We start from the raw sequence: 6,857 nt of genomic DNA, 5'->3' as shown, positions 1-6,857 counted from the left end.
CCTGTCTGAAATGCTAACAAAACTGACATGGATATTCAAAGAACTACCTATACTTTTAGTTATTTCTGCTTTTAATTGCTTCCGGGCTTTAAAAGAACTGCAAGGGTGCTGCAAAATTCACAACAGGTAAAGAAGGAGTGTATCAAACTACAAAGTGTAGTGGTTATCAATTATACTGACTGAAAAGAGGAAACAGAATGACAGGAAGTCTGCATTGATTGAATACTACAAAGACACATTGCTGGCTCCAGATAATGGAGTTATTTAGGAAACTTTGGGTTCTACTCCCAAAAGTAACTTCTCATAATTAATTTATTGTATTGTATTGCTTCTGCAAGCCATTAAGAAATAATGTTGTGATGTGGAAACCTACATTGTTGGCTCTTAAATAATGACTGCAATGCTATTCGTAACCACAAAGGAATTTGTTTGGAAATTATATGAGATAAGAACAAGGATAAATATAACACAATGTTGTACAAGCAATTTTAATACAAAAATAGAGAGATAGAAAAATGTCACTGAAAAGCTTTTCTGTATTTTTGTCCAAACACTCATAATAGCTTTTGGGGACAATCATAGATATTTTTTATATCTGCATGTGACTGAATATTCTAAGCTAGAAATGTAAAGGAGTTTGTGCATACATTATATACCGACATGTATAATTAGTGTATTGCAGGTCATATGCTAAACCAAATAGTGAAGCTGGAAGAAAGCATATTCATTCAAACATGAGCACAAGGTATATCTTAAGATTCAAAAATAATTGTTTGTACAATATTCTTTTTATTACCCGTGCTCTGGTATATTCTGCAAACTCTGCTAAGTCAGAATTTCTCTAGTCAGTGGAGCCAACAGACATTTTTCTTTAAACCTCTCGGAGCCCAGAAGTCAAGATTTCAAGAATTCTATCTAGATCTTCACAACATTTGAAATTAATATGCAGATAAATATGTGGATTAAGAGTTCTGAAAGTGCTCCAAACTCATAAACTTCATAAATTCAGGAATCACTTGAAGCACGGATTTATAGAAGATTATGAAGATGATTTTAGAATAGAACTGCATAAAGTTAAACACATAATTAATCTTTTTAGGGTATCACTATGAACAGAAGTAGCTTCCACAGTAGTACCAGTGGGTAATTAATACAGAATGTATATATAGATGCTGATGAATTAGTTCTTAATTTTCTTAAGCAGAGAAACTAAGTAATTCAAAGTTGTCAAATAAAAGGAGGAATTGTTTAACTTCTTCGGGCGTTCGTTTTTGACATCAGTAATGGACGACCACACAGAAATGCATTTTATGATTAAACATTCTTGTCTAAACACAAGAGCCAGAATATTTTTTTCTGAGTCGCAGTACAATGCCTTTTTGATGTAGTTCAATTACTTATGCCACCCATCTGATAGCATGCTTTATCTCACAGAGATTTATATTCCACCACAGAAGACAGGCTATATCTTATGGCTGTAATGATGGCAGGCTCTGTCCTCTCAACCCTCTGCTGAGCTGAGTCATCTTAGCCCAAGCAGGTTTGTCTGTGCTGTGCCTTCTGGAAGGCTGCAGGGATCTCCAGTGCTGCAGGAGCTATGCCTACCCACGAGGAGCAGACCAAAAGGTGGACACTTCACTGGGTCCTGTCATGGGGTGCTCTTGACACTATGGATCACACCTGGTTTGGTCCAATCACAGGGGCTGGCATCAAACAACCCACTCTGGGCTGCACCACAGGCTCAAAGAGGTGGCAGGGAAGCTGAAGACAGTCCCTACTCATCACAGAGATGTGAGGATGTCATGCATGTCTGTAATTGGTGACGTAGGGGCTGACATCCTCTGTAATGACAGAGCAGCTGATGGAGGATGATGTCTGGAATCACCAGCCCAGCAGTGTCGTAACAAGCTGGACCCTATGTAAATGCCAGCAGAGACATAGGGGACATGTAATGAGGACTTGTGGACCAGGTATTCCTGACAAGCTGCCCTCCCAGACACATTCACAATACGTAGGGAATGGGCTAAATGACCTCTGTAGATATAGGAGGCTCAGATCGCTCTCTAGCGTATCCTGCCAGGTGGGGATGACAGCCACACTCTCTTCTCAGCAGGTTCAAGTACAGCTTCATAATCTTGTCTAACATAAAAATCCCAGCAGAACTTGTGGGGTTTTTTCCATTGTTGATCATGCTAAAATACTAGACTTTCTGAGTAAGTTTCAAACTGAGTAAGATACTATCAGACTACTTGATGTGTGTTTTCCTTAAATTCTACGTATATTACATTTAATATATCCAGGGCAAATAACAATATTTTAGTAATTTTGTGCATCAGTAAACATATCCATATTTGAAGGATTAGTGGGCAACAGTGTATCTCAAGCTTATCAAAAGTAACACTTTGAAAGTATTTATTGCGGAAATACTGATGTATTTTTAGGCCAGTAATTATTTTTTTTTTATGAGGGCAACTGGACAGTAGAGAGTATCCAGTGCTTATGCTATAGTTTTAACAGTGACAAATTTACGATACAAGGCTACCATTTGCCGGCTTCTGTGGGACAAATGCTGACTCCATAATATAAGGGCAGAACTTCAGACTAGCCATCAAAATCAAACTTTGCCAAGAAACACAGCCCTGATCTAAAACCATCTGAAATGGACAGGAGATATCTGACTCCTCATAGGTTAAACCAAGACTAAAATTTTCAAAAATTCTTGAGTGGGGAGCTTAAGTGTCATTCGCTTCCATTACCACCCCAAGACAGATTTTGTCAAGGTACTTAATAACCTGAAAATGTCAGTAGATACCCAGTGGCACTGTGAAAAGTTTTGCCTCTGGCTTCCCAAAGGTCTCTAAGAGTTGGTCCTTATCTGCGCACTTCAGCTTTTAAGTGAGGACTTTAATGTAGTTCCACATGCAAATTTTCTGTGAGAGTGCCGTTTTAAATAGGTTTCATTCCTCCTCCTGCTTTCCAAGAACCCATTTCCAAAGCCAAAATATAACCAACAAAAATTAGAATTGTTCTTTTTATAAGCTATGAAGTTTATAAATCAGATGGTTTGGATTTAAGGTTGAGCCTGCCTTGGTTGAGAGCCCAGCCCCACAAATGGTTGTGCTGGGATCTCTGAAGGAGCAGCACCCTGAAGCAGCCATGGCAGGTGGGAAGGGTCAGCAATACCTTAAAACAGTTGCAGAATACCAACCTTTGTCTTTAGGCCTTATTGACTTTGGTGCTTTCAAAAAGGCATCTCAAAGCTCTACTGACTGTTGCATAAAAGCTCTCTGTTCATCTTGGGGCATGAGAGTGTTTCTATGCGTATGCAGCAGAGAAAGATTCAGAAGGCAGTAAGGAGACGCTGAGAGGGATTTCACCCAGATCAGAGGCAGTATTGCTTTTTCAATCCATTTTTGTTTTCTAAACCACCTACCGTGATTTCTTTTTCAGTGCAGTGCTCAATTGCAGCATTGTTGTCTACATTTTCTAATATCCGTAGTCAGTGTACAAGGAGGGATGCATGTTAAACACAAAACACAAGGCAGTTTTTCAGTACATCATTGTGTCATTCTGTAAATCTTCCAGTATATTTAAGCTTAAGCTTGGAAAGATGTAGACTTTCATAACATTAGGACTGAATGAGACTCGAGGAAAAGCATTGCAAAACCTAGCATGTATGCAATAATTTATCATTAAGGAAAGATAATCAATGCTTGTTTAACCTATTATCACTGCTGCTAAGTAGGTAATTCAACAAAAGTTGTTTTCTTGCTATTTAAGAGGAGAAATTTTGATTAAAGCAATAGATTAAATGATTAAAGCAATGATTCAAGCAATATAAGAAAGAAACCAATTTTAGTTCATGAAACCCTTATTCCTTCTTGGAATCACTCCTGTTTACATCCTCAGGAAATGAGGTTGATGTCTGCATTGGCTTTGTATTTCGACTTCGCAGGCTCAGTAGTCATTGCCCGGATAATTCTGCCTGGTCGTATCGGTCAGTTTGTGCAGGGACATAACGGTGTGCAGTGCATCACATAGCTAAAACATCAGCCTTAAGAGGATGAAAAATAACCTGCAGCCTGAGGGACTCCCAAAAACACGATTTCAGATGAACAACACTCTGAAAGGAAAATTGAAATAACAATTTGAGAGCATGTGATGAATCCGGTTTGTCCTCAGGTGTACAATGAAGAGGACAGGGTAGCATTTTCTTCAGCTGCAGCTGGTACCACATTTGTGAAAGCATGTGTAGTATTAGCAACGTGCCAGATTCCAAACACTCTTCTTACTTCTTTTGATGTGCAAGGAAACCGGTGTGTGCTCAGAATGAAGAAATAGGTTGGTCCTTTATACAGGAATTTAAGAGTCTAAGGTGACCCCCAAACAAGGTCATAGTGCTGGTTTGTTTTTAAATAGACTTAGTTTAAATCAATGCAATCCCCTGCTCAGACACTTTAAACAAGTTATGCTGCATAATTCTAAGCACAAAATTTTGGCCTCTAAGCTGGGTAGGCAAAATAAAGCAAAGTGAATCTCCCATAAATCCTTTTGACTTAGGTTGCATTGATTTAAAAAAACTTCCCACAGGGCTAAACTGTATGATTTTTAAAGTTATTTTAATTATACAAAAGTAATTTTATGTGTAAGATTTTGTAAATGTGGGCCCTTCTATAGCAGTAAGTTACCCTGACATTAGTGCACTGGGTAGGGCTGTGGCACGGGCACGGATGCTGTCCTGTTGTCACCTGTACGGTTTAGCACTGCTGGGCCTGGCTCTGCCCAGGCTGCTGCCCACCCTGCTGGCAACGCCTGGCATGGCGTGGGTGACAGCTCAGCCAAGTGGGGGGAAGCTGACCCATTTGGGAGCAAAATCCCAAATTTGGCCGTTTTGACGCAAGCTGTGCCACACCACTTGTCCACAGTGCCCAGGAGTTGTGGTCTCTTTTTTCACTAGTGCAGAACCAAGAGGTATTCCTGTCTCTGCCCGCCTCTCCTCCTCCTCCTCCTCCTCCTTTCAAAATCAGGCACTAATCCAGAACAGTTCTTGAGGTTTGTCTTTGTCTGAATATAGTGATGCTGAACCATTTAACCGCTGGAACTTTATATTTACTTTTGTCTATTTAATAACGTAGTGACATTAATAGAGCCTTTATGCATTAGTATAATGGTTCAGACAAGCCAATAAACTATGTCAAGGTAGTTTAATATAGGTGAAATTGTAGCTGTGATGAAAGCAAATAGGACTGTATTTCTTTGTGTATATCATTACAGTTAAAGCACTGCAAGATACACTGTGTATATTACGCTGGAAAACAATGAGGAGGCAGGGTGGTAAGGACTGGAAGACAGGTAGAATGATATAAACACAACTGTTGGCAAATAAATGATGCTCCATCCCCCCCACACCTTGGGCAGTAAATCTTGATCTACCTGAATGCGTATTTGTAACCCAAACTCCTACATTCTTTTATTCTGCTTACTTTTCAGTACCAAACATAGTGGTTTTGTCATCAGACTGGAAATTCTCATCCTTCACTCTCCATCAGAAGCTCACAAAATAAATTGTCAATAAATGTTCTGCTTCCTTAGTAGCTTTAAAGCACAACCAATATTACTGTCCTGTCAATAAAATTCATATACAATTCCACTGAATTCAGACATACCCGAAGGCTTATCTTTGGCATATTTTTAGCTGAATATGTATCTTGCTGCATAAACGTTGTGAAGCTTCAGACGCAGAAAATTTAGGAAGAGATTTGCAAAAGAAAATAGCTTTGCACCTGTGTGGAAATGGAAAACAAAACTGGAGTCATAAAATACTTAACCATCCATATATTATAGAACCTGAAAACAGCCTTCCGTTATAATATTATGTATATTTTCCCATTCATCTCATGTATCAGAATTCCAGGAATTATTCATGTGAGAAACAAATACATTTTCTGGGAAAAACCCTGTGAACTCAGGCTCTTCACAGACGTCAAATCCATTAGGAGGTTGTCAGGGACCGGCATGGGGAGCAGCTGATGGTAAGAATAGTGTGACAGAGAACTTTTAATTTTCTGGTCCTCATTGGAAGGGTTAATTGTTTTCAAAGACAACTCTCCCATCCCATGGCAGATACCTGTGGGTCCCACAATGTACAGTTTAGTGTAGCTTCCCAGCAGCTTCACTGTCACTGCTGTGTCATCCCACTCTGCAACTTTACGCTATTAGTGGGATTTTGAAGTTTAGGGAACGGTGAACGTTTAGAAACTGCAGTGATTCATTTGAGCTTTCCTTTATAAGATACTACACATATTTGCTATGTGTAGATATTAAAAACTCATGGTCTACAGCTTCATTTACTTGTGTATCATATACATACGCGTGCATACGTGCCTTATGCATGTGTAAGGTGTGCACACCCATAAGCTTGGCATGCCTTTAAACTTAGGAAGGGATGTTGATGTAAATCCCAGGCAGGATGCAAGAAGCTCAGAAGCATTTAAAGAGACGTACCTTTGTAATTCCTTGTAATAATGATGTAGTACAAACGTATATACATTAATATGTATTTCAGAAATAAATGTGCAACATATCCTCCAGTGTGCATGGCATATATATCTTCGTCAATAAATTAAGGTCTTGTTGGTGCTTGTACATACTTACAATCATCTACGTAATTAACTTAATATTTTGCTTTACACAGTGTCTAAAAATAGAAATAACAGATATATGAAGTTAAAAATGTGTAATCTGGAAACACCTTATAATAGGAAATTAACTGGTTTATGCATTGATATATAATATAACAAAAAACAACATAATTCTCTGTGACCAAAAAGATTATTCCAGGCATGGAAAAAGATGTT

Source organism: Vanellus vanellus (assembly GCF_965231255.1).
Source record: "Vanellus vanellus genome assembly, chromosome: 1".
Lineage (NCBI taxonomy): Eukaryota > Metazoa > Chordata > Aves > Charadriiformes > Charadriidae > Vanellus > Vanellus vanellus.
The sequence above is the reverse complement of the archived record's forward strand: the minus strand, read 5'-3'. Positions refer to the sequence as shown.